This window comes from Mus musculus, chromosome 7 (assembly GCF_000001635.26).
Source record: "Mus musculus strain C57BL/6J chromosome 7, GRCm38.p6 C57BL/6J".
NCBI classification, from domain to species: Eukaryota; Metazoa; Chordata; class Mammalia; order Rodentia; family Muridae; genus Mus; species Mus musculus.
The window spans coordinates 82,055,057-82,081,986 of record NC_000073.6 but is presented as its reverse complement, the minus strand read 5'-3'; the positions used below and the strand labels follow the sequence as shown (position 1 = coordinate 82,081,986).

The following is a 26,930-nucleotide window of genomic DNA, read 5'->3' as shown; positions in this document are numbered from 1 at the left end:
GGAGTGAAGGCCTGCATACCAGTTTACATCTATCATTATTTTGTTCCGTTCCTTCTGGTGGTGCTTTGGATTAAACCAAGAATTCAAATACACTATGCAAGGGTTCTTCCCTGGAGCCACTTCCCCTCCACCCAATTAATCCTTGTTTTCAGGTGACTGAGTTGTATTCTTTAATTGGCCAATGAAGTAAGGCACAAATCAGAGCAGGCAACCTTGTCAAATATTTCTGGTGACTCAATGACTTTTACTCACATGACACATGGCAAGCCAGGTGAGACCCGACCCTCCAGCAGATCATTTAAAATCTTTAAGTATATCTGAGACCCATAGATGCTAACCCAGCTGTGGAGGGAAGGGGGGGGGGCAACGAACATAGTGAGAAGGGCTTTATTTTAGTTTACACTTCCGGATTCTAGTCCATCTTTGTGGATAAGTCACGGCAGCAGGAGCCTGAAGCAGCTTGTCTTATAGCCACAGTCAATAGCAGACAGGGTGATGTCTGTATGCTTAGTGCTCAGCTAGCTTTCTCTACTCTTATATAGTCCAGGCTCCAAATCAGGGAGCTACACATGTTCAGACTGACTCTTCCCACATCAATGAAAGCAATCACAATAGTCCCTCGGAGACATGCCAAGGGTCCCTCACTGAGCCTCCGTTCCAAGGTGGCTCTAAGTCATGTCAAGTTGACAATCAAATTAACCATGACACATTACTATGAACATTACATGTCATGTGCAAAATGGACAACCAGGCTGTCTTACACCAAATATCTTAAAGATCTTCTCCTTTCCTTCCGGGGATTTTATTAATATCCAGCCCCTTGTAGCCACTGACCTAAGAGTGACTTAGGCTTCTTGATGTGAGCCTCTGAGAAAAGCAGAGGGGAATGGATGGTCAATGTCTCCCTGATCTCTGAAAACTCATTCACTCACCCTCCCGTGCTCAGTAGGAACAGCTGGCCTTGCTACACAAGGCACTGGGGAGGGGAACAGAGTCTACAGAGGCAGCTCCTAGGCAAGAGTCACAGCCACCTGCAGCTCTGTGCCTTTCCCATCCATCCAAAAAACCTGAGTGGACCGCAGAGGGTGGGTATGGTACAGCCCTCCTCACCCACTTCTCCCCACTCTCATCTGTAGAGCAGCCCTGTGAGTCTTTTGTCCAGGACCCCCCACCCTGGTTGACCGATCCAGCCAACCTGTAGCATTCTCCCTGGGCATGTAACTCAACTCATTATCTGAGACACAAAGTGAGAGGCTTCTGAAAAATGCAAATGTTCTCCCTCTCTTGTGCCAGCCCTTGTGAAAGAGATCTCACTCATCCCTCAGAGGGCCTGGTAGGCATATGTGAAGGCAGCCATTTTGCTATACCAGGAGAGATCACGTTTGCTCGGGGTGGAGTTTCCAGAGAGAATGGAGTCGGGAGAATCTAAGAACCTGGCTCACTGCTTGCTCATAAGCCACCAAATCAGAGCGGCTGGGAAGGCCACTCTGCTTCTGGTCTTTGAGTCCTAAGAGTCAATAAATCTCCTTATTATCTGAGGTATTCTGAGTTGGGCGTTCTATTCCTTGACCCTGAGCAGAGATTAAACAGAAAGGGTAACTTTCTCTGGGGCATCACACACCTCCAAATCCTCTCCAGCATGTTTTGCAAAGTAAACACATTGGATAAAGATGACCCTTGAGCAAACACATTATGAATTTAACTCTAAGTTAAGAAGCTGAAATAGATAGTCAGGAGTAGGAACTGCCCCTCCTAATACATCTCACATAAAGGACTGAACAGTGCCCAGGAGAAAGACGGAAGGAAGCAGAGGCAAGATCATGGTCGCCTGTGCGACCTGACTCTCTGACAAGAAGCTCATTTTCCCAGTGTTTGCCATGCTAGTGGTAATGCCCTGTTTGCTTTTAAGTTCAGCGTTTTTAGCTGCAGCCCCCTCCCTACACACAGAATCCCAGTCACAAAGATGGTCTCAGGAGGCTCACAGTCACCTTTCCCTCACATCCCATAAGATGATGACTTTCCACCCTGGTACCACAGCCTACCCCCACATGTATTTTGCACACCAGAGTCCAAGCCAGAACCCTGCAGCAGACTTTAAAAATTTAAGCTCCAGTATCCAAGATAAGTCTTTTTAAAATAAATAAAGATAAGCCAAGCCACGACTGCACACTTAGATTATCTCTCCTGTCTTGGTTCTTTTATCTCCTCTGGCTGCAAGAGGGAGCTGAATCTTGAACCTGAATTTGAGCCTGAGTGTGCTTGGTACCATTCCAGAAACATCAGGCTCATAGGTCCTCCAGAGCATGGAGGGGTGTGTTTTCCTGACAAGAAAGAATTCCAGGGGTCCTTGGGAATCCGGGGGTTATCAGAGGCCCTAGGCAGTCACAGCAGGGGAGGTGTCCAGATAACTTCAGTCAACTTTGTGCTTCTCTGGTTCACACTTGCAAACTAGAGCCAGTGTGAGGCTCCTCCAGAAAGTTCTTCCGAGGTGGAGCTGCTTCTGCAGCAAGACAGAGACACAAAAAGCTTCTATTAGACCACCAGTCACACACCCCTGACTACAGCCCCCAGAGTCCCTTCCTCCCCGCAGCCCTAGGTTGGTGAGCAGAACAACATGTATGCAGGGGCTGTTTGCACTACCCCCCACTATTTTTCAGGCAACTGGTCTCTTTTAGAAACATGTAACACCTTTAGAAGGTGGAGCCCACTTAGAGGAAGTGAGTCCCTAGTGGGTGGGCTTTGAGGTTTCTAGCCTTTTCTCTCATGGTTTCCTAGTTTCATGGAGATGCGAATGAGCAGCACTGTGTCCCTACCTTCATAGCTTCTCGCACACCAGGGTACCCAGCCCTGAGCACCTTCAAATCACCAGCCAAAATAAATCATTCCTTGCTTGTTAGGTATTGTATCACAGAGATGATAACAAAAAAAGGAAAGGACCCATATCATTGCTCCTCTTCAAAGCTCATTTTCAGCTATACCCCAGCCTCTGTTATCCAACTGAAGCCATCCAGAATGTAATGGCATGCTACAATGCCTTGCATACTTTGAGAACTAACTCCTAAATACCAGCCATTCTTGCTGCAGTATCTGTGTCCTTCCCTGATGTGCAAGCACAAAGCACTAAAAAGCACCAAGAATCTAGTTCCACACAATAGTTATTCCCAAGTATGTAGCCCTGGACACTAAGCAGTTCTCAGGTCCCTCTCACTCTCTCCCATAGACAACAAATCACCAACGTGCAGAGGGATGCAGAGGCTCAAAGACAGTGATGCCAAGTGGTCCTGCCAAGGTGTCTATGTGATTTCAAATCCATGACAATGCCACCCAGGCCTCTACCTGGTAATGGGGTCTCCTCTGTTGCTGTCACACTGTTCAGGGTCTGTGACCTGTTCTTCTTTTGTGGGAAACCAGTTGTTGGATTAAAACTGGCAGTTGCTGTGCCAGGGAAATAAAAATGACTGCATCTGACCATAGCTCCCCACTTTCTGCAGCTGGGCCAGGTGAACTGGAAGAACTCTGGGGCTGGCAGACAAACACTGGGCAGCAATGGGCCACATCTGCCCACAGCAAGCTGTCATAGAGCTATTTCCTCTGGATTGAAACATTCTTGTATTCATTTCTTTCCTGTTGTCCTGTTAAAACACTTTCACAAAAGCAACTAAGATGGGGAGGGGGGCATGTTTTTATATCACAGTTCCTAGTTATAGTCTATGATGACAGGGAAGTCAAGGTGATGTGAGCCTGAACCAGCTGGTCACACTATGCTTGTAGTCAAAAGAAGGCAAATGCTTATAGTGCTCATCTCAAGGTCTCCCTTCTTAAGACAGCTGTGAGGTGGGTCTTACCACATCAATTAAAGAAATCAAGATAATTCCCCAAAGACCCTTCTCCCCGATGATCTTAGGTTTTGCCAAGTTGACAATCAGGTACCAACCATTACAATTACCTCCTGGAGAGAGGGAGGCTGGTAGAATTGGGGAAACAACGGGAAAGTTTATGAGGCCTGAGAAGCTAATGAAAGAGACAAGATTCACAAGGTCCCTCTCCACAGATACAAAGCAATTAACAACTGCTGCCAGAGGAGACTCCAGTGGAGGTCCTGGAGAGTTATGCAGAGAGCTCCAGGGATGCTGCTTGTGTGACCTGTCGCTCACACTAGAGCAGGCCTTTGAATCACCCATGTTCTCATTAGTGACTCCAGTAAACTCATGGGTTTCTCACTAGATTTGCATGGAACCATCTCTGGTCCATCACTGATATCCTATATGGAGTGGATAGATAGATGTCTGAGCACATTTTTCAAGGAAAAGTTGTACACCTGCCTTGTAAGTCTCCTTGCATGATCAGTTGTATGCCCAAGGCTTCATCCTCAGCCAGAATGACTTTGGATGTTTTATAACCAATATGAGTTCTAGAATCTTCCCACAGCTCCCATGTACCTGCACTTCAGGTGAACTGCAGAGTCCTGCAACACCTACAGCCATGAACAAAGGGTAGAATCTCTATGATGTGGTAATGAATGTTGTCCTTATTAGAAATTGAATGTGCTTAGGAAATCAGCTTCACATATGACATTGGTGCTTGCAAATAAGGTCTCCATGTTTTCCAGTCAGTATCTTCCTAAACAAGGAAATGGGGATGGGAAGAGCACACGGGTCCTTCTGTTCAGAGGACAGAGGCCTCCACTGCCTAAGAACTCAGGAAGCTGACTTAGCTCTTTAAGGTGATCAGAACATAATACTATTTTGACTTTTCTACCAAATACAAGATACATGAGACAGATGGATGGAGATTTAGCATTAGCCACCAGCTTTCTTGCTGACAAGGTGACTGCAGAACATGTCCTTAGATTTATGGTCAGATGGGCATGCCAGCTTTCCCTATATACCAGATTTCATGCTGCCCTGGCCAGACTCTGGGAAAGCCATGCAAGGAGAGTTCAGGTAATCAGTGGAACAATACTCAGCCAAGATGGCAGCTTGCTGCCTGTCCAAGCTGAGAAGGGAGGAGGAGGGTGCCAATGGAGAAATGTGGACCAATGTATATTAGCTTCTAATCCAATGACCCAAGAAGAATGAAGGGGCAAAGCTGGTGACTGGGTGTGTCCCTCTAACATGTGTGTCCAACCTTTTGACATTGCAATACTACTTTAACAGCTACAGATATTGAAGAACTATGCAATCGGGTTACAAAAACTGATGGGTAGGGAGAATCATTCTTTTATGAACATGTGGCCAGTGATAGATTCCATATGCTCCAGGGGATGGCACTACACTCATACATATATGAGCAGAACTAATTAGACTTAGTGGGTTATCAAAAAATAGAAGGGTTCTGGAGGGGGCCTTATCTGTAGGAAGTGTGATGGAGGATGAGGAAATATATGGTCATGTTTTATTTTAGACATCTATGAAACTCTCAAGAATGAAAACCATTTTCTTTAAAAAAAAATCACACATTGTTTTAATTAAGTTATAATTTCATGTTGGACTGCATTCAAAGCGCTCCTCAGCCATATGAGGCCACATGTCACCCACAGGCCACCGGTTGGATACACATGTATAACAAGGCGAATCTGAAAACTATGAGGCCAGAGAAAGGAGGGCACTCTCACACACATGTGAAGTCAGACTTGCCTCATAAGCTGATATCCCTTCCCCCTCCACTGAAGACACCGGGGATCTTCCAGTAAGAGGTGCAGACATCTAAAAAGTCAAGAGATATCGTAGTCAAATTCCACCGTGTGGTATCACGCACAGGCAATTATCAACAGCACTTCTAGATAGAAAGCTAACCTTAGACCTTTTCCTTTGAATCACTCAGGCCCAAGGTCATTGTTTGGTGAACACAACCTATACAGCTATGGACTGATCCTTGAAGGAAACTACAAAGAGGTCCATCTCAACCAACATCTGCCTGGAGACTCTCTGACTTTTCTCTCTCACCACACAGATTTTGCCTTGAGAAGTCATCCCATGCCAAAGTCTCAGCTCAGTAGCTCATTGTCCACTCTCGCAAGAGGGCTCTCTCCTAACACCCTCACCCCTCGCCTCAAGCCTTCCTGGCCCACTCCCACAGAGTTAGGATTCTCTCCTTTGGTGTGGCATGTGCTTCTGTGTAATTCTTTGGTGAATTTCTGTTGGCCCCAATAGACTTCCATTTCAGTTTTTAGGAAGGCAGGGACCATGTCTGATTTTGCTTCCTACTACATCCTAAAATCATTCTAACACATAGAAGAGATTCCAGCCTTTACAGAACAGTTTGACTCTGTGAAGACATGAATGACTGACTGCATCTGAGAGGTATTTAAAAGAAGTCAGGCTGCAAAGAACACGGCAGATTGCCTGTTATCTGAGGATAAAATTAGAGTCCACTGTGCAGGGGTAATGTGAGGATGAACCATATGCAAAGTGGTGTAAACAGTGCCTTGTGCAGGACTAGCACTCAGCCTCTGTGATTCCTTCTCTTTGGGAAGGGAAGGCTGGTGGGTGGGTAGAAGTTGAGAATGTTCCAATAGAGTTTCTATTTTTGTTTCATGCAGACAGTGAGTTATCTGCAGGTGACAGGAGAGAAGATTGAAATCGCTATTATGAAAGCAGGAGCTGCAGGGCCAAGTGGAAGGTCCAGCTGGGGCTGCACGTGGATTTGGAGAAGCATCAACCTGTAGAATTGAGTTTCACCCGCAACTGCCATCAGCAAGTGAAGAGAAGGGCAGGCATGGGAACCCGCATTCCTCTAGAACTGGGGGTTATAAGGAAGCAATCTCAGAATAAAAACTAAGTAGGAGCCGGGCGTGGTGGTGCACACCTTTAATCCCAGCACTCGGGAGGCAGAGGCAGGTAGATTTCTGAGTTCGAGGCCAGCCTGGTCTACAGAGTGAGTTCCAGGACAGCCAGGACTATACAGAAAAACCCTGTCTCGAAAAACAAAAAGCAAACAAACAAACAAACAAAACATAACATAACAAAACAAAAAAACTAAGTAGGATACTGGCAAGAAAATAAGACTTGGTCCATGTTACAGCAAAGGTAACATTTCAAATAACATAAATAGTCTCACTACAGATTAGGGAGGTTGTTGTGTAACTCTTTGAGGAAAAAAAATTACTTGTGGTAGTTTAGTACACCAACACAAATTATAGATTAGTGAATATTGAAGATGAAAGAAACGGGTGGTGGCAATGGCCGTGACCGTCACCTAGGGGAGGTCTTTCTGGGCACAGCCAATTCAGAGGCCATAAGAAAAGGGACTAGAGAAAATGTAAAGCTTCAGTATGACAGGAGGAAGACTGTGACAATCAATCCTGAGAGACGGACCTGGGAGAAGACATTTACAGCAAAATTAACAAAAAAGGGTTTCTAGCTTCAACATACAAAGTGCGTTTTCCAGTCAGATAAGAGATGGCTGCACTAGGTGAAGCCTATGCATAAACATTTATTAAAGAATAAGTGCAAGTGGTTAGGAAACCCAACAGAATGCTAATCAAAACAATCACATTTAAATCTGTGAAAAAAAGGATAGAATCCTCAATGAATAATGATGAGAAATGCAGTGTGGCACTGCGTACCTTTAATTCCAAAGCTCTGGTGACAGAGGTCAGGGGAATCTCTGTGAGTTCCAACCTGGTGTACATAGAGAGTTCCAGGCTAGCCAGGGCTACATATTGAACCTGTCACAAAATGATGGTGGTTGTGGTGGTGTCGGTGATGATGATGGTGGAACTAGCCAGACTGTTAACATTTTTTAAAAAGATTTATTTATTATATGTAGGTACATTGTAGCTGTCTTTAGACACACCAGAAGAGGGCATCCGATCTCATTATAGAGGGTTGTGAGCCACCATGTGGTTTCTGGGATTTGAACTCAGGACTTCTGGAAGAGCAGTCAGTGCTCTTAACTGCTGAGCCATCTCTCCAGCCCCAACTGTTAACATTTTTAATTTGATAATTAGTGTTACAAGAGAAATGCAAGAAGAATTAAAGACTTAAGCTTAAATGGGAAAACTATAGAAATAGCCGGGGGCTATGTACTTCAAGGAATGACCTTAAGTGAAGGAAGACAGTCGCTCAACTACACTAGGGTAAGAATCCACTTTCCTGGATGCTCTAAGAGCCAGGGGAGTGGAGGACAGAAGTCACTATTTAAAAGTACACTACTGTTTCAGTCCTACCGAAGGAAGACATGTCAAGATGAATGATGTCTATGACTGCATGACATTATAAATGTGTTTAAATATCACCAACATGCTGGGAATGGTGATACAAACTGTAATCCCAGCCCTTGGGAGGCTGAGGCCTCAGGATTGTGAATTTGAGGACAGCCTGAGCTGCAAAATGAGATCTGCTTCCAAAAAAAAGGAAACAGAAGTCACTCACTAAAAAATAACTGCACACATTTACACGTTATAATATATATTGACTGTACACATAAATGCTTCAGGTGGTAAATTTTATATTCTGTGTATTTTACCATAGAGATATTGGGGAACAGGTTGAGGTAAAATAGGAAATTATGTTCTTATTCTCAGTACAGGGGCAATCTTTCATAATGTAGCTCTCACACAAATTTGATTACAGAAAAACATAACATTTCAAAAGGCAAAAAATAATGTTTACAGTCAAAAGACAAACAATGCTAAAATCTTCACAACATGACAAGCAGGGGTTCCTAACTGTGCACAAAGAGTTCCAGAAAAGTAATGAGAAAGCAGGCCATGCTAGGGGCAAGCACTCAGCAGGTACACAAAGGCTGTCCACAAGAAATTTACACAAGATGAAAAGATGCTCCACTTAGCCTTGCTAATAATCAAGGGATGGGGATTTAAACCTTACTCAAAATATTAAACAGTCCAAGAATAGCAAAGCTGGGCAGGAGAGGGGGAGAGGAACCTGTCACATCTTACAGGTGGCAATGTGACTTAGACAATTTGTCTGTGTATATCAAAAGCTTAGAAAATGCCACCATCCGATCAGCCATTTTCTTCCTAGAACTTCATCCTAAGGAAGCCATTATGTCCCTGTGCACAGAGATGTTACCGGCCGCATGAAGACTCACTCTGCAGCTTACTGTTCTAAGCAGCCTTTACATCTAATAGAATGATCAGTTAAATGATTGCTGGCAGGCCTCCAGACAGGCGTGCTCAAGTACCATTAAAAAATAATGTAAAAGAATATTTATTGGCATGTGAAAAGATTCACGGTATACTTTGAAGTGGATACTGTAAATTACAAAATAGTACACATAATACATCACGGGGAGAGCGGCCACTCGGTGAGGCTGGTTTCGCCTCCGTTGTTGCCCAAAGCTTCTTCATGAACAACCACAACTGCTTTGTAATCAGAAGACACATTGTGAGGGCTGCGCTCAAGTGATGTATTGTTTATCTTGTGTGCGTGTGTGCGTGTGTACTACTTATGTGCAGGTGCCTTCAGAGGCTAAAAAAGGGTGACCAATACCCTGGTACTGAAGTCACAGGCAGTTGTGGAGTGACTCATGTAGGTACTAGGAACCAAACCTGAGTCTTCTGTAAGAACATCAAGTGCACTTAACCACTGAGCCATCTCTCCAGTCCTTCCCTACCCCCACCCCCACATACTCAGATTTGACTCATTATCCCTTTAAACTACTCATACTTGGAACTGAATACAAACTTTTAAGGATGAAATACCTTAAGTAGTCTAGGTTTCTCAGTTCTTTCCCCAAATCATCTGAAGGACACGTTATCAGCTACCATTCCTGCCTCAGGGGCTCATGACCATTGGCCCAGCTCTTCTTCCTGGCTTTCCACAAGCCTCACTATGCTATTTCCAGGGAGGGAGACCAGGCACACAGGTGCTCATTTTCTTTGATCCCACCCTTCCCTCTCCGTTGGGTCGGCTATAGCCAAGCCACTTGAGAGCTCATGGCACTGTGACCACAGGGACCTGCTAGATATAATGGATGTCCCAGGACACCATCTCATGCAGCTCCCATTAGCAATCCTCCTATATGGGGCCCATGGAACTGTAGGTCCAAATGCCAGAAATGCTCCCCATTTCCTATTCTGGACACACTTCGATGCTTAATTGGGTGTCATCTGGGTCAGGACCCTAGTTCCCCACCCCAAACATGCTCATGACATCTGCATGTAGCCTTACTATTGATGTATGTCATACAGGGTCCTGACCATCAGATCTTGATGATTCAGAGATCATCGTAGCCCCTCCCTCATGTTCCCTACCCCCCCCCATAACTTCTAAAGGCTGCCCTCCAGAAAGAGTAGAACAGGGTTACTAGGGAGACTTGGTTCAGTAGTTCCTCCCACCTGCGACAGCCTACAAAAGTTGATTGTGGATTTTTTGTGTGTGCAGAGGACATGGTTACAGAGTAGTTGCAGACACCTTGCAGTACAGCTTCTACCCCAGCTCTGATGCCAGTACAGCCACTGCTGTAGGCGTCCTGCTCATCTCTCCCGACTACGGAGAGACAGAATTTGTGGTAGCTACTCACATTCTTGTCCTACGAGTCACCTGCTAATTGTATCTTCAAATATTGTTGGGTTTGATATATGAAACATTTTCCCTTCCAGGAGGCTGTGCATTCCTTGGGGTTGGCCCCCAGGACACCTTCTGGACAACAGGTCTCAGTTTCAGCAACAATTCTGCCAAGCCCTGGAAGAGAGGAAGCAAGATGGGATGTGTTAGGGCCACTGTTCAAAAAAGAAGGCTTGTCTGAAGCAAAGAGTGCTGCCACCAAGTCAGCTTGCAGAGGCAGCTGCCCCAGCTGCAGAAGATGGTGACTACCTGGTCTGTCTGCGGTGGCGGTCCCAAAGGGCAGGGCCTGGCACTGCTTGGCAATGATTGCCTGAGGTATTTGGTGAGTCCCAGAGCCCAAAGACTGGGGAGAGGGCGGGGATGTCTTCAGTTAGTGTTTAGGGGACAGGAAATTCCTAGTGGCAAGATGACCTCATGCTGACAGGGCTGGGGCGAGCCGACCTGCCCCAGGCTCATCTAGGATGCCACTACCTTGTCCCAGGATGAACAAGGGCCACAGCCCACTGTTCTTCTGAGAAGGGCGGGCCCAGGAAGCATCTTCAGATTCTTGAAGAGATAAAAATCCTTCAGAACAGAGAGCCTGATTCCCACACAAACAGGCAGCCCCTGGTCCAGCCCTCTCTCTGCATGCCCGCACACCCCATTCCCAGATGTCTATAAAACTACCTTCCACTCCAAGGCCAAGTTCACTTGAATGCTTCTTTCATCTTGGATAAAGTGGTGAATGAGAATTCAGGCAAGTTGGGCTAGCTGCTCTAAGGAAGGGGATTTGGACTGAAGGTGTGGCCTTGCAACAGAAAGCAGGGCAGAGGGAGGGGCAGGCACTAGGAAGTGGCCTTGGTCAAGTTGGTTCACTCCCTGACAGGCCTGGATTAGGATGTGATGGAGGGAGGGCTGCAACACTGGAGACCCTATTTAGGACATCATTGGATTGCAGCTCTTACCTTCTGAGCCTAGGGGCTGCAGCCATAGACCAGGGCCAGGACAGAGGGCAGTGCTTCCAGCCTGAAGGATCTTGTTCTGCCTGAGACATAATTGTGGTGTTCCAAGGATCTCCAAAGGGAAGCCGGCTTCTGGGAGGAGTGGTTCCCTCTCTGCTGAGCCCAGGCTCCTGTCTCTCTCACTCCCTCAGCACAGAGGTCATTCATTCACATTCCTTCATCATTAATAAAACCCCACTGATGTCTGCCATGCCGCTACCAGGTGGTGAGGATGATTCTGTGAATCAGAATCTATGCCCTCAGGACGCTCCCAGCCCATTGGGGAAAACAGACAAAGAGAGTTGTCATCCCTGGAGTGAGCTGTGTAGGGAGAGGATATTCACACTTAGAGGAGACACAAAGGACAGGGCTGGGTGAACCCCAGGAGACATCATCACTCAGTGCTTAGAAGTGGAACTCCCCAAGTTGTGGGCAGATCTGGGCTTCAGTGTTAGCTTCACTGAGTGCCAGCCTAACACTGGAGAAGTCCTTTAACTAAGCGTATGATCCCAGAAAAGACACACAGGCACACACACACACACACACACACACACACAGAGAGCAGTGGGGAGGGGGAAGAACACAACACATAATAATGCTCTTCTCATGATGTAGTGTGGAGATGAAATTCACGGAATTCACATTAACTGCTCAGCCAGCCAGATGCCTGGTGTTAGTGAAGAGCTTGTTGCTAAGGTGATAGAGGATGCTATCTAAGATGAAGGGGAGAGAGCTGGAAAGGTTGGCAGTGGAGGTAGAGATTAGTGTACCAAGCCTGTGTGTACAGGGAGAAAAGTTAACATTGCGGCACTCACGGTCTCTGTTTGCCCCAGGAAGGAAAAGAAAATGTCTGGTGAGAAAAAGGGGGTCTGAGTATGTGAGATTGGACACATTTGGAATCACCATGCTGGAGGTGGGAACAGAACCTGTCAGGAGGAAGTACCAGAATTGGCAGGATCTCTCAAGAGATGAGTGGCTCAGACAATGAGCTAATGTTCTGGGCTGTGTATATTCACGAAGGGGCCGGCGTATGATGCATGTATGTGTGAATGCGTGTGGAGACAGGTCAACACCTTTCTGAATCAGTCTTAAATTTTTTTGAGATAGGGTCTCTCACTTAACCTGGAACTCACCAGCTCTGCTAGATTGGTTGGCTAGCAAGGTCTGAATGCTTATGGAAGCCCAATTCCCAGGTCTGGGATCACAGGTGTACAGTGTCATACTCGGGTTTCATATGAGTGCTAAAGACCAAACTCAGGTCCTCTTACTTAAGCAGCAAGACAGATTGAACCATCTCCCGACTCCTGATGATCTAAGAGTTTAGTGGGCCAGTCAAGAGTTCTGGTCGGGAGTAAAGAGAGTCTGAAAGTGGAGCTGGTCAGGGGAACTGAAGTGTCAGGACTGACAGAGCGGAACCTCCTGAGCCTTTTGTTGAAGGCGTTCTCTATCAATTCTGAAACCTGGTACCCAGTCTGCCATGTAGATATCATTCATAAATATTCTTTATTCTCTCTTCTTTTAAAATGACATTTCTTTCCTTTTTTATTGTGGGAGTCACAAGTGCCCCAGTGTACCTGTAGATAGAGGTCAGAAGATAATTCTCCAGAGTCAAACTAAAGCCCTGATAATCAGGCTTGGCAGTAACCATACATTACCAGCCCGCTGAGCCATTTCCTGGACTCTGGTCCTTCAATGCCCGAGTAAAGGAATCTGGGAAAAGGAAGGAGACCAAGTTCTCAGTTGGTGCAAACAAGTGCCAAGGCATGTGCTGCAGCCTCGAGTCACCACTTGCTCAACCCTCGCTTCTTAGAGGTGAAAGAATTCCAGTACAGCCTTGACCTCAGGACAAGCGCCATGGTGACCCAACCCACTTACAGCAATCCAGTTAGTTCCCTTCACTCTGCTCGGTAAGAAGACACTGCTTGCTTGTTTTTGTGGTTGTTGTCGTTGTTTGTTTGTTTGTTTGTTTGTTTTGTCACCACTCTCTCCTTCTACCTTGAGCCACCATTTGTTAAAGTAAGATGACTGGACATGCAGGAGCTGTCAACCCTAAGGGACAAAACTCCAGTATCTGAGGGCAAGGATGGGAGCGTGCAACCCCAAGGAGAGCCAGCGTCATCCATGGCAGCGTGAGCTGCTTTCAGATTTCTGGCTCAGTAAATGGTGTCACGTCAGATTGAGCCATCAGCTAGTTTACTGTTACTTCCAGTTGAACATGTCCCAACAAGCATATGGGTAGAGCGAGCTTGTGACATGGCTCATGCTGCAGTCTGCATAAGAGAACCTCAGGAATTGTATAACAAAAGGAATTGTGGCCTCTTGTTAACTGGGGAGGCCGATAGCATGGGAAGAGAGCTGAAGATTTTGAAATGGGGCTTGTGGGAATCTGAAAAGACAATGTTTCGAGTTCAGGATATCCTCCAGGGGAGTCTTAGCATCTATGCTGGCCCACAAACTCCACCTATGGATTCTGCTGCTCTGTTATGGGAATTCCAGAAGCCAGTCATGGTTCTGGCTAAGACACTTCAGGCAGAGGCAGGCAGATTTCTGAGTTTGAGGCCAGCCTTGCCTACCAATCGAGTTCTAGGACAGCATAGAACACAGTTTACCCTGTCTCAAAAAAAAGGAAAATGACAACAAAAAAATCTGTAGTCTTCACCAGTGATGAATATGGGCCGTGCACATCTGTATGTGTATGCCTGTGTGTGTGTGTATGTGTGTGTGTGTGTGTGTGTGTGTGTGTGTGTGTGTGTGTGTGTGTGTGTTGTATGGCACCATCTTAGGAATTCAGCTATACCCACTTTCAAATGATCACCCCAGCAGAGCTTCTTGACTGTTGATGTACCCTCATGAAATGGTCATGGGACCCTCACCTGAGTATTCAGCCACAACCCAACCATTTTTATTCAGTTCTGCCCTAATTACACTGACCTTGGAGTTTAGGGAAGTGGGGGGTCAGAGGCTATAGGCAGAGAGGGACTAGGAAAAGAACTACATTTATACATCCATGGGGAAATTATCAACCATAATAATAGACCCATTGATTCTCAGGGGTAAGCTGTGATGTACCTGAACTCTGGTTTGTCATTGGAATCATAGAAAGAGGGGAGTCAGTGCTTATTGTACCCTCCATTATGAACACAGGAACATCTCACAATAGCATGTTGGTATGGATGTGGGCACACGTGTGTATAGGTGCACATGGAGGCTGGAGGTTGATACCGGGAGGCTTCTTTGGTGGCTCTCCACCTTATTCAGTAAGACAGGGTCTCTCAGTTGCACCGGAGTTCTCTAAGAAGGTTATTGTGGTAGCCAGCTCACTCCTAGGTTAGGTCCCCTATGTGTAGCCTTCCAAGCACTGAGATTACAGGTCAGCTGCCATTTATATGGGTTCTGGGGTCTGAGCTCATGTTCCTCACATTGAGCTATTGCCCTAGCCCCTCACTAGTGGGTCTCTAGAGCATCCATCACTAACTCTTAGGAAGGAGCATCCTCTCCTACATGGAGAACAGATTGTATTGCAGAAACACCACACAGGCCAGCAGCCATCAAATGCCTTCCTTATTGAGGCATACAGAAGGGGGTAGGGGATCAGGAGCAGATTTGCTTCTTGTACCTCCCAGCAAGCCTTGCACGTAGCTGGCAATGCTCTGGGTTCTCTAAGACTGAGCTTCACACTGATGGAACTGCTATTACCAGGCAATGGGAAAATCTCTTTCTCTGACCTACTACTGCTTGGGTTAGTTTTCCTTTGTACTTGAGGATACACATCCATACTGGCTGAATGTTCAGCCTTCTCTCCAGTCTAGATTTAAAAATGCTTAAGTTGGAGATGTAGTATATTTTCTGATTATTTCAGTATTTGGGTCAAATTTCTCATACATACATATATGTATATATGATATGTATATACACATATATACATACTCCTCAAGTCCCCTGATCATTTTCAACTTTGGAAAATTGCTGTTCATCTGATCATTTTAGTTGGAGTTTGGCAATGTCTTCCAGGGTGTGTGTGTGTGTGTGTGTGTGTGTGTGTAATGGGAAAGTGCCTTTGATTGTCTTAACTTTGTGAAGGTCCAAACTCTCCAAGGACCATCCACCAGCCCAGATGAATAATGTATTTTTAAAAAATCCTAACCACAGAGTATGTCTCCCAAGGGCTCTGGGGCCTCACTTATTCCCTTCTTGTAGAATAGAAAGATGCCTTGGTGGCTCAGGCCACCCCACCATAGCATCAGCAGGCCCCAGCACAATGACAGACATAGGGTAGGCCCTCAGTCACTTTAAAGAATAGATAAATGTTGACCTCCAGTTTATTTAGTAGTGTTCAAATCTGTGGTTAGGATTCCTTGCTTTCACTATAGAGCATATTAATGATAGCTAATAGTGTTGTAGACAGTATGCTTTGACTAAGATAGACGAGGATTAATTATTTAAGTCCATATAAAGAGCTACAATCAAGTCAAGTAGAGTAGGACTTGAAAAGCATCTTACAGATATTTCAGAGGGGAGTCAGTGCTGGCCTGGGGGATGGGGCTCAGTAAGGGGGAACTGGTTTCAGGAGGCCAGGAGAGAACTCTAGTGGCTAAGGGTTGGGAAATAAATGGAGAACCAAAACTGGAGCGAGCTCTTTGAGAGCACTTAATTGTGAAGGGACTGTGGGGTGTCTTCAGTACCTGGCAATTTTTTTTTTTTTTTTACTACCCAACCCCAACCCCATACCTAAAATAACAGCAAAATCAGTCTATCACAATGCATCAGAGAAAGCAGCCTGGGCCAGCACTCTCAGTTATAGCCTAATGGAGGGGGTGGGGCAGAGATCAACAAAGCCCACACTCTAGATTGAAACCAAGTCTCAGAAGGATCTTTCTTTACCTCTCCAAACACCATACCTGACAGGGACTCAGAATCATGGGGACAGATGGAATTTTGCTCTTTATGAATCCCTTTGAGAACCTGATGATACTCACAGAGGGGAAACTAACTCCTATGCAGACTCACAAATGTTTGCTGCTGCATTATCACTTGCTGGGGGGACATACGCAAGCATTCACTCACCTCATCTAGGGCTCCGAAAGACCAAAGAATCTACCTAGGTTCTGTGTGGTGCCCACAGAGCTTATGGGGCGTATTTACAGAAGCATCAGTGAGACAGCTCCATTGTCACAAGGCCAGGGTAGCATGGATGACAGCTTCCCCGTGACTGTATGACGACTTTAGGAGGGGAGTAAGGGAGGGGGGATGGTAAATGACCAGTGACCCCCCTCCCACTTCCTTCTCAGAGGGAAGGTGGTGGTCCCAGTCTGAGAGCCTGTTTCCAGAAGTCACATCGGCTCTGATTAAGATGGCAATGGCTTCTAGGCTTAGAAGACTGTATGTCACAAAGATCACATACTTCCAGAGGGGCTCTATAGAACCCCCAACAAGCCCACAGTAGGGTGTCATGAACCTCAAGCCTGAGTGTTTGGCTAGGACCAATCTCAGAGGGAAAGTTAATCTGAGAGGGGCCTTAATGTATCTATTACCTGGGGGATTCCTGATAGATCGATCCAAAGTCTGAAGAGAGGCCCACAGAAATGTTACAAAATTTATAAGTTTACTCTGCTTTCCTCTTACAAAGGGACTCTACAGAGGAAGGACTCTGGACGCTTTCAACTGGGCACAGGTGTGTTATGGCTCAGCACACAACTATCCTGTCTCCATGGCAACACAGGTGGAACTGATAGAAAAATTTCCTCCTCTTCTCACTGAGAAGAGGTAGCCAGACTGCTAGGATGACAGGAGTCTGGGATTTGAACCTGAGGCAGCAGCATACCTGGCAGGCAGAGACTCTAGATCAGGCATGAAGGAGGCTGTGACCAACAGAAGGAGACAGGAACCATTGTTGATCCCCTTGGAGATGCATGCTGTGTATCATGCCAGTGGGAGCTAATTCTAGCTGGAGCCAGGCTGAGGGGAGCCAGGAAGACTCAGAGTATTGATTCAAAATGTCTTTCTTCCCAGTTTTCACTGTGTCTCAAGCTCAGGCTATCCTACCTGGGGTCTAGTGCTGCCCACCAAGGAAGGTGCTAAGCAAGGAACATGCCTGTCATATTTCCAGCCAGATTTTTTTCCCTCAGAGTCTCATGTAGCCCAGGTGGCCTCACATATAACTTATGTAGCCTAGGATGATTACCTTAAACTTCTGATTCTTCTGAGTGCTGTGACTGCAGAAGCATACTATCACATCTGGTTAATATGGTGCTGGGGACCCAGGGCTTCACGATGCTAGGCAATCAGTCTCTCTCTCTCTCTCTCTCTCTCTCTCTCTCTCTCTCTCTCTCTCTCTCTCTCTCTCTCTGTCTCTCTCTCTCTCTCTCACTTCTACTTGTTTAAATACTGATATGTAAAGGCACAAAGAGATCCTGATAAGGAGAAATCTCTCTGGGATATGTGATTTAATAGATTTATTATTTAAATAAAACTCTCAGAATAAAAAGTACTTGCAGGTCCTCTTCCCACAGCGCTCCTGTTGGCATCCTCCTTAGACCCGCCCATCTGTGAGACAGGAGAGCTGCTGTTATGAGTTCCTCTTTGTACTGGGAGGCAGCGTAATAAGGTGGTCTTAAAATGTAGCTAGACCTGGGTTGAGGCCAATCTCCAGCACCCCCTAGGCAGCTGTCCCCGGAAGTCACCTAGTCTTTGAGGTAGTTGCCTCATTGTGCAACGGTGCTGACAGCCTCTGGTTTGCAACTGGGTGGCTTACAGGAGATACCATACCAGTACCCACCACAGCGTCTAGCACTTGGACAAAGGTGTTAAGTGAATGTGCTTTCTCTAAGCAGAAAGGGGCTCTGATGGGTTGCTAGACCACACACGAGGCTGGCTGGGCATGCTTCTACACTGTGAAGCAGAGGCGGCAGATGGCACCGTGCACAGCAGTGCAGCAGGCTGTTTCTTTTGTGGATTCCATGGGTTTGAGAATGGAGAGGGGCAGGAGGGGAAGCTGGAGTTGAATTGCACAGATTTTGTAACTGCAAAACTTAGAGACTGCAGGAACGCCACCTCAATCAGGCAAAACTGTCTAAAATGTAAAAAGGTCCGGAACTTCGTTGGGAATGTGATTGTGTCCTTTCCATTTTGAACAGCTTGGTTGGGTGTGAAGGAGTGGATGAATCAGAAAGAACCAAGCTTGGCTACCAGCTGGAATCCCTAGTAGCTGAGGGGCTGAAGCTCACTTCATCCCGGAGGAAGAACACCTACCTACCTGAGGCGTGCTTGTGAGACAGGCAGATGAGACACCTGCCTCAGAAAAACCAGGGTGCTTGAGCACTACAGTGACAGGAACCCCTTGGGTCACGAAAGCCGGCAGGAAAATGTCAGTTGAGTCATGGCCTTCCCCAAAGAGAAGTGTTTCTTGAAAAGGGAAAACTGAAGATGGTGTTTTAAACAGTTCAGGTGAGCACAGGTCCAGGCCAGATACTGGGGAGCTTCTCTCAATAGCTCCAGCACTGGAAGCCCATGGACCACAGGTAGAAGGGAAAACTCAAGCCATTTCTTCCTCGTCCATTTTCTGCCTCGCTTCCCATCCAACTCCCATGCCCTCTGGTACCTTACCCAGTGATGTTCACTCATCACCTACATTGGTCTTGTCCACACACTACTCAGCCAACTATGCTCTATCCGATTCATCACCTGGGCTGCCCTGGTCAAGGCCCCACAAGGACCCCAGCTCTTCACACACAGCTCTCATCTTCTCTGGCCAAGGTGGCATTCCTGTTTAGAAAGTATTTGTCATGCAGCCGCTCTTCTCTCAGAGTGACAGTGATTCTGTCAACTGCTTCCTCTTAAAGTTTCTCCACCCTTTCTTTCTTCCTCTTGTCTTTCCCTGACTGCTCTCTTCCTGTCCCTGCTAAAACGAAGTTCCAGCTCTGCCCTCCTCACCTCAGAGGACAGACTCCTTCCAAGGCCACAAATGACCACATCCAGCTCAACTCTTTGCTTCCAACTAGGAGCTCCTCTCAGTCAGATCCACAGGCACCTCGTGCCCACCTGTTCATAGCAGAGCAACTTCATAAGGTCCCACGGCCCCAACCACACACACACACACACACACACACACACACACACACACACACACACACACACATTGATGCCAGGACCTCTCTTTCTTCAGCTCTGCTCCCCGGTCTCCTGCCTCCTTCCCAGGCAGAGGTACTCTGCCTGCCACTATCCTGAACAAGTTTGCCTCTGTTAAGCTGAGCCCCACTGCTCATCCTTTCAGAGTTAGGACGGATCCTCGGAGTTCTCCCGTTGCCTTGTCAGAAATGGAGAATTCTCGGGACCCACCTTGATCACGCTGAATCAGGCACCAGGGGGAAGGAAGGCCCTGGGATTATCTGTGTCTGTGGACTTCTCCAGGTGATGTGATACCCTCTTCAAATGAAAACATTCTAGACACATCGTGAGGGACGGTTGGCAAGATTTAAAGATTGTCTGAGGATGGAATGTGAGGGGAGCAGGGAAGAAAAGCACTCTGGAAATACAGCCCAGAGAATGGCGGACCAGCCAGTGAGCTAGGGTAGCCAGGACTGACTGAGCTTTGTGGGAGAAGTAATTAATTCAGTTGTTAGAGCTTCAGTTTGACTGGCAGAAGAGACTTGAAGCAAAACACAGGAGTCTCTTCTAAAATGATTTGTTTCAATTCAAAGCTATCTTTTATTCTCATTCTTTAATGTAATGTTGGAGTCCAAAGCCATAAACACAAATGAAATGATCTTTCAAAAGATGGGCCCATGTCAGTGTTAACTACTCAAACAGGAGAGTATCTGAAGATAAATTAAGCCCTGGGCTTAAAAGGACTGCCGCTTAATTAGCGCTCTGACTTATCACCACATCTCTCTAAGTATTTTCTAGAACAATTATCCCAACTTATATTTTGAATATGAATGGAAGAGTTACCCCCTGAACTTTCACCTGGTTCCCACTTGCCAGAAATATCTGAGTCTTCTTGGAGAGTCCTTTTCAAATGATGTCTTCCACAGACATGGTTATTTATATTTTAAAATAACACAACACAACACATAGGTGAATCAACACGCCAACCTCTCTCTGTTGATTCCCCTACCTCTGTGGAATCAACACCCCCGTCTTTGAAATGCAAGATTAGAGGAAAGGGTTCCTTCTTAATTGTTTATACTAAGTTAATCCGCTGAAATCCGAACCTTGAAATTACAGTTCAGACTCACCACGATCTAGCAAAATAGAAAATCATCACGGAGTCCGAGGTTTGAAGTTCCAAAAGAGAATTAGAGATAAGTGGTAACTGAGCCGCCGATGATTAAAGAGAAGTCTATTGTGAGCGAGGAGCCAACACTGTTTACGTTAACATCTGTATTGCAAGACTTACGCTTTATAGATATGAAAGTATTTAAATTTGCCGTCACATTCCGCGTAGCCTTAAATCAGCAGGGCCTGGGGTTCTGCCATGACCAAAACCAAATGTTATTTTCGAAAGCAAAGAGCTGCAGGATCAGGAAAGTGTCAGGCCATTCATCAGCAGGAGGAGGACACCATAGGAAGAGGGGCTGGTGATGCTTTAAGTCTACAGGACACTTAACCCTTTAGGTGGAAAGCATTTCTTTAAATGCAGAAAATAACATTCCTGGATTCCTGGGTACCGTTTTCTCAGTCTGAAGAACACCTGGAATCCTAAATTGTAATTTAGCAGGCAGAGATTGACACGCTCTTCAGAGCTAGCCATCTGACAGATGAAGTGGAGATAGTAACAGGAATGAATGAGCCCAGGTCAGGGGCAGAGCCAGGAGTCCCTCTGTGGGCTCCAGCTTTCCTCCCCTAGCTGAGGTCATCTGCTAGAGTCTTCCACGCCTATGAACTTCAAAATCAAACAGAAGCAGCACTTCTAATTTATGAAGTCACTATCATAATTTACCTTAAGACGCGCCCAAGTCCTTGAAACAGTGTTTGTCATCCCCAATGTTATGATCAATCTAGATTTTAATTTTTAAACTAAAATAAAAGTGTCTCTTAGTTGTACAATTTTTATTTTTAATTTTTCAGTTGTGTGTGTGGGTCTGAGGTAGATGATTCATTTCACAACACAAGTAGGGTACTATTCACTAAAGATGCGGGAAGAGAGCTAGGGACATGGGTCAGTTGATAGAGTGTGTTTTCCCTTGCAAGCACCAGGACCTCATCTTGAGACCCAGAACCCACACAAAAAGTCAGGCCTGCTGTTGCACACTTATAACCCCAGGGCTGCAGAGGAAGAAACAAACAGATCTAGCCAGCCTAGCAAACGAGCAAGCTCCAAGCCAGTGAGAGAACAACACCTTCAGGAAGCCTCCAGATGTCACACACCTGTGCACCCCAGATTTCACACACCTGTGTACTTGAACACATAACACACAAACACAACTTTAAGAATTCTCGGTGAAGAACCTTTTATATGTGGCTCTCCTTTCCAGCAGAGGAGGGCAGACAGCTAGACAGCACCAGAGAGCTAGGTATTAGAAAGTGCTGTGCTGTGAGTCTGTTAGAGCCTCTCTCTGTTCCCAAGTACATCTTTTGCCAGCTCTGCCTTCAGCTTAAAACTGGCCGTGGTGGCAATGTTTACACCTGAGGCACCAGCATATGCTTGCTATAAATCAGAGCTCTGGGGAGGCTGCGGGAGATTGTTAAACACCAGTGTCAGGGGCCGTAATGTTCCTCTGGAATTCCAGCCCTAGGAAAGCTGAGGCAGGAGGATACAAGGTGCCTGGCTACATAGTGAGACTATCTTAAAACACGAAACAGAAGAAACACACCAGTGCAGAGGAGCAGAAAGAACCTTAGGCCTGCCACTGGACGGTGAACATCAGGGGATGGGTGTCACGTCGGTAGAGAGCTGTAAATGGAAGGGAAGAAGAAGTGAGAATTGATCCAAGACAAGGTGGACATAGAGGCAGGGCACATCTAGGAGCTCTAAGTGAGTAGGTAGCCCTCAGACTCAAATGTGATCATAAACAGATTACTGGGCCCTACCCCAGAGTTTCCAACCTAAGGAACCTAGAGTAGGGCCTGAGGAATAGTTGTCTGGTGGCATTAAGGCTGCTGTTTGGGGCTCATGCTTTAAGTAGATGGTGTTGCCCCACACACCAGATCAAAGGAGCTATAGAATTCCCCAAGCTTCCCATGTATGGTCGGTGTCCGGGGAGACAGCACTCCAGAGTGTTATAAAGCAGATCTGCAGGCCTCACCTTAGTACGGCTCTGGGAAAGTCCATGCTAGAAAACCTTCTCGGAGTGTTAGGTGTGTAAGGTCTCCATCTCGGGGGCACTGCTTTACCTAGCCAGCAGTTCCACAGCCCTGTGCCCCAAGTTCAAATCACCCAGAGACCCCTTTTTAAAATATGTATGGCTTACCTCCAAAGGTAATGTAATTGATTCAGGAATAAGCCTGGTGGTTGTCATTTTTTTTTTTTGTCTCCCTAGGTAATGCCAGAGTACCCCTGAGACCACTGTGATAGATAGCTATACCCCTCAATCAGGAGTCACATTCCAAGTTAAGGCCGAATGGAAGTTTGTGAAGAGCAGCCAAAAAGCTACAAGTTGCCCCGCCTGCTGAGAATGGAATTGGGGCAAGGATGGCAGACTGATTTCTCTCATGACCCCCCAAAACACGCACATACCCCACCCCATACTCAGCACACACAGACTACATACAACACACAGACTATACATACACTGTACACTTACTACACATACATTACAACACACACTACATACCTCCCCCTACATAACATATTACAAATATATACATCACTCCCTATGCTACACAACACACATAATATATACACATACCACCCTACACACAGACCACATACATAATAGACAGCACTATATACATACCATAAGCACAGACCACATACATAACATACAACACATTATACAAACAGCACATGCATAGTGTGCCGCATACATGATACACAACACACTATACACACATCACCCATACATACACACTGCACATATACACCACACATGGAAGACATAGAGTAATTGTATAACATATACTATATTATACATACCATCCTCATACACAACACATATCCTATCTCCACAGACTATATACACACAGATGACACACAGAACGAGTGACAAACTAAGCATACATCACTCACACACATCACTGTCTCATACCATACATAACACACACAGCACAACCACTATAACAAACATACCACTCACACACACCACACATACATCACACAACACACATACCACCCCCTATAATAACACAATACCAAAACATATAACACACCACACATACTATTTACATACCCCACACATACCACATACATGTACATACACACACCTTGAAATGAAATGAAAACTCCATTTCATGGTGTATATTCCATACACACTCAGCTTGTAGACTAGATAATATGGACAGTTCAGCCCTCCAGGTGCTAAAGCCATTAGTTAGCCCTGAACCTCAAAGACACGAGACTAAATGAAAGTAGCCAGATGCATCAGACCAATTATCCTTTGATTCCTTTTGTAGAAAATGCCCAGATAAGGCAAATCTCTAGAGTCAGAGGTAGATACTGTGTTACCTGGGACTGGGAGTGGGGTAGAAAAATGATAACAAATAGACACCGAGGAGGCAGGGATGGGGAAGGGGATTAAAAAAATTGTTCTGAAAATAGCATATGTCTAAAATTCTACAAACATAGTCAGCCACGTGACTACAGCAGTGGGAATAACTCTGAGCTAGAGAACCCGCTTGAATGCACCCAGGCCCGGAGTTCACTTCCGGGTACCACACTCGCTGGCTACCTAAACGAGTGTATGTGGGTATATACGTGTGTACGTGCATATACACATATATAGTAAAGCCATTAAATTACACTAGTAAAATGAGCTTATCCGCATGTAAATTACACAGTTTTAAATAGCAACGCAAATAATTCAGCATTAAGTGTTTCTACACCTTGTAATAAGTTTCTGTCCTTCAGCCTTCTGCAGTGTTGCCTGGTGCAGAAGTGAGACAATACCCCCATCCTAACGGGAAAGTCTATAGTCCCATTATCTGTGGTTCAAATGTTTCTTTCTTTTCTTTTCTTTTCTTTTTTTTTTTTTTTTTTTTTTTTTTTTTTTTTAAGCAGTCTTAAGCCTGCCGAACAAGGATGGGAGGGGAGAAGTGAGGGGGCGGGAGCAAAGTTCCCTAAGAAAAGCAAGAAAAGCCTTTGATGGTTTTAAACATAGCTGCCTGACAGGGCTGGCTGCAGAAGCAGCAGGCACGGGAAAGGGTTAACCCGGGCCTCAGAGCAAGGGCGTTGGCAGGGCCCAGCCGCGGTACCAGTCTGTACAGGGGAGCTGTCCTGTCTGCTGATTTATCATTCTCTAATGTCACGGGGATGGGATGTTGAAATTGTGGCTAGAATGTGAAATACGAAAAACACGAAGATTATGATTTAGCGTCTGGGCAAGATCAACGCGGGCCCTGGAAGAGCCGGGCCCCGGAGCTTCCTTGGCTCTGGCCTGTGGTTTTCCACTCCAGCCCTGGGGAGAGGAGCTGGAGGTCAGGGCCGCTGTGCTCTGGAGTCGAGCAGACAGGCAAAGAAAGGTGGAAGGAAAAACAGCAAAACCACTTCTGTGCGGTGCATGCCAGCAGGACCAAAGTCAACTTTAATTAAACGGAGCCCTGCTGTTGAAGGATAAACAAAACAGCGGGGGGTGTAAACAGCTTAAACCGGGATTCAAATGACACCTGTGGTGTCTAGACGGAGGAGCAGCCTGTTAATTTGCAGTCTCTTGAGAAGATGCAGATGAGTCGGATAATATCCCCAAATTTTGCTCATTAGTAAAAATAATAGCTGAATTTTAAGGAGGCAACAAATAAGAAGGTAGGGTTAGTGGGAGACTGATTTCAACAGGTTTCTGCCAAGGGAGGAAGAGGCTAACTACTAAGAAACGCTAGCACAAAGCTTGCAATGAGAAAATGGAAAGGTCTCTGCCCAATTCGAGCTTTTCTTTCTTTCTTTTTTCCTTTCTGAGTTTTACATATTGTGCTGAAGTTTACATTTCCCCTTGTCAGCGTGGGCCCATTTACAGGGGAGAGAATGCAGTTTCCACATTGTTTGTTGGTTATCAAAATAAGTGTTGACAACCGTCTCCTCCCCTGTATGGCTTATTTTAATTGCTTCCTGTCATGCCAAATGCATCTACAAATATGGACTGTAAGAATTAGCCTCAAGACATAAGTATGCTACGCTGGAAGTTAACTAGGACAGCTCACGACTGAACCTTGTTCATTCACTTGTTCATTCATTCATTCATCCAGAAAAAAAAAGTTACTTCCTCAGGCACTGTATGCAAATAAGTCAAACTGGCCTTCACAAAGTGGCCAGTCTGCACAGTGGGATGATGTGAGGTGTGTGTGTGTGTGTAGCTGTTACCCACCCAGAGTTCTGAATTTATTTTGTAGTGAATAGATGGGGGAAATGTTATTGATTCGTTCTTTTTTTTTGTGTACAGAAACATCGGGCAATGGAACTTTGTGCAGAAGTCAGTATCTCAGATAACTGAGCACAAGCACTCTTAAGAACCAACTTAAAGGCCAGAGAGAGAGAAGGTGCTCTGGGTAGAAGCACGTGGCATGCAAGCCTGATAACCTGCCATCAATCCCTGGCACCCAAGATGCAAGAAGTAGACCAGCTCCCAAAAGTTGTCTTCTGATCTCCACATGTGCACATATACATCACACACACACCACATCCATACACACACACATACACATCACATACACATCACACACATATCACATACACATACCACATCTATACACACATATCACATCCAGACACACACACACACACATCACATCCAGACACACACACAATCAAATACACATCACACACAAATCCACATCACACACACATCTCACACATACACATCCACATCACACACACACATCTCTCTCTCTCTCACACACACACACACCCCACATCCATACATACACATCATATCCAGACACACACAACACATCACATCCAGACACATACACACCAATCAAATACACATCACACACACCCACACACACCTCTCTCTCTCTCTCTCTCTCTCTCTCTCTCTCTCTCTCTCTCTCTCACACACACACACACACTGTAAAGGACTTTTCTTTTTCAGGCAGGGTCTTAAGCAGGCCAGGATGATAACCTTGACCTTCTCATCCTCCAGCCTCCACTTCCCAAGTGCTGGGCTTATGTAGTGCTTGAGACTGAGCGAGGGCTTCCTTCTTGCTGGACAAATGCCCTACCAAATTAGCTACTCCCCTGCTCTGTGGAGGATTTTTTGCTGGGACTTACTCTAGTGCACAGAGCTTTCTGCTAGGGCTCCCTCTTTCCTTTGCTCACTATGACCCTCGGTGA

At 45.9% G+C, this 26,930-nt stretch overlaps 1 long non-coding RNA gene across 1 annotated transcript; it reads right to left on the bottom strand.

Moving 5' to 3' along the window:
- Positions 1–228: 228 nt before the first annotated feature.
- Positions 229–11,600, bottom strand: Gm20744 (predicted gene, 20744). Its single transcript, NR_045744.1, has 4 exons — positions 11,477–11,600; positions 10,489–10,649; positions 5,637–5,705; positions 229–2,500 (listed from the first exon to the last, which is right to left on the bottom strand). It is a non-coding gene; the product is annotated as a predicted gene, 20744 (long non-coding RNA).
- Between the last annotated feature and the right edge of the window lie 15,330 nt (positions 11,601–26,930).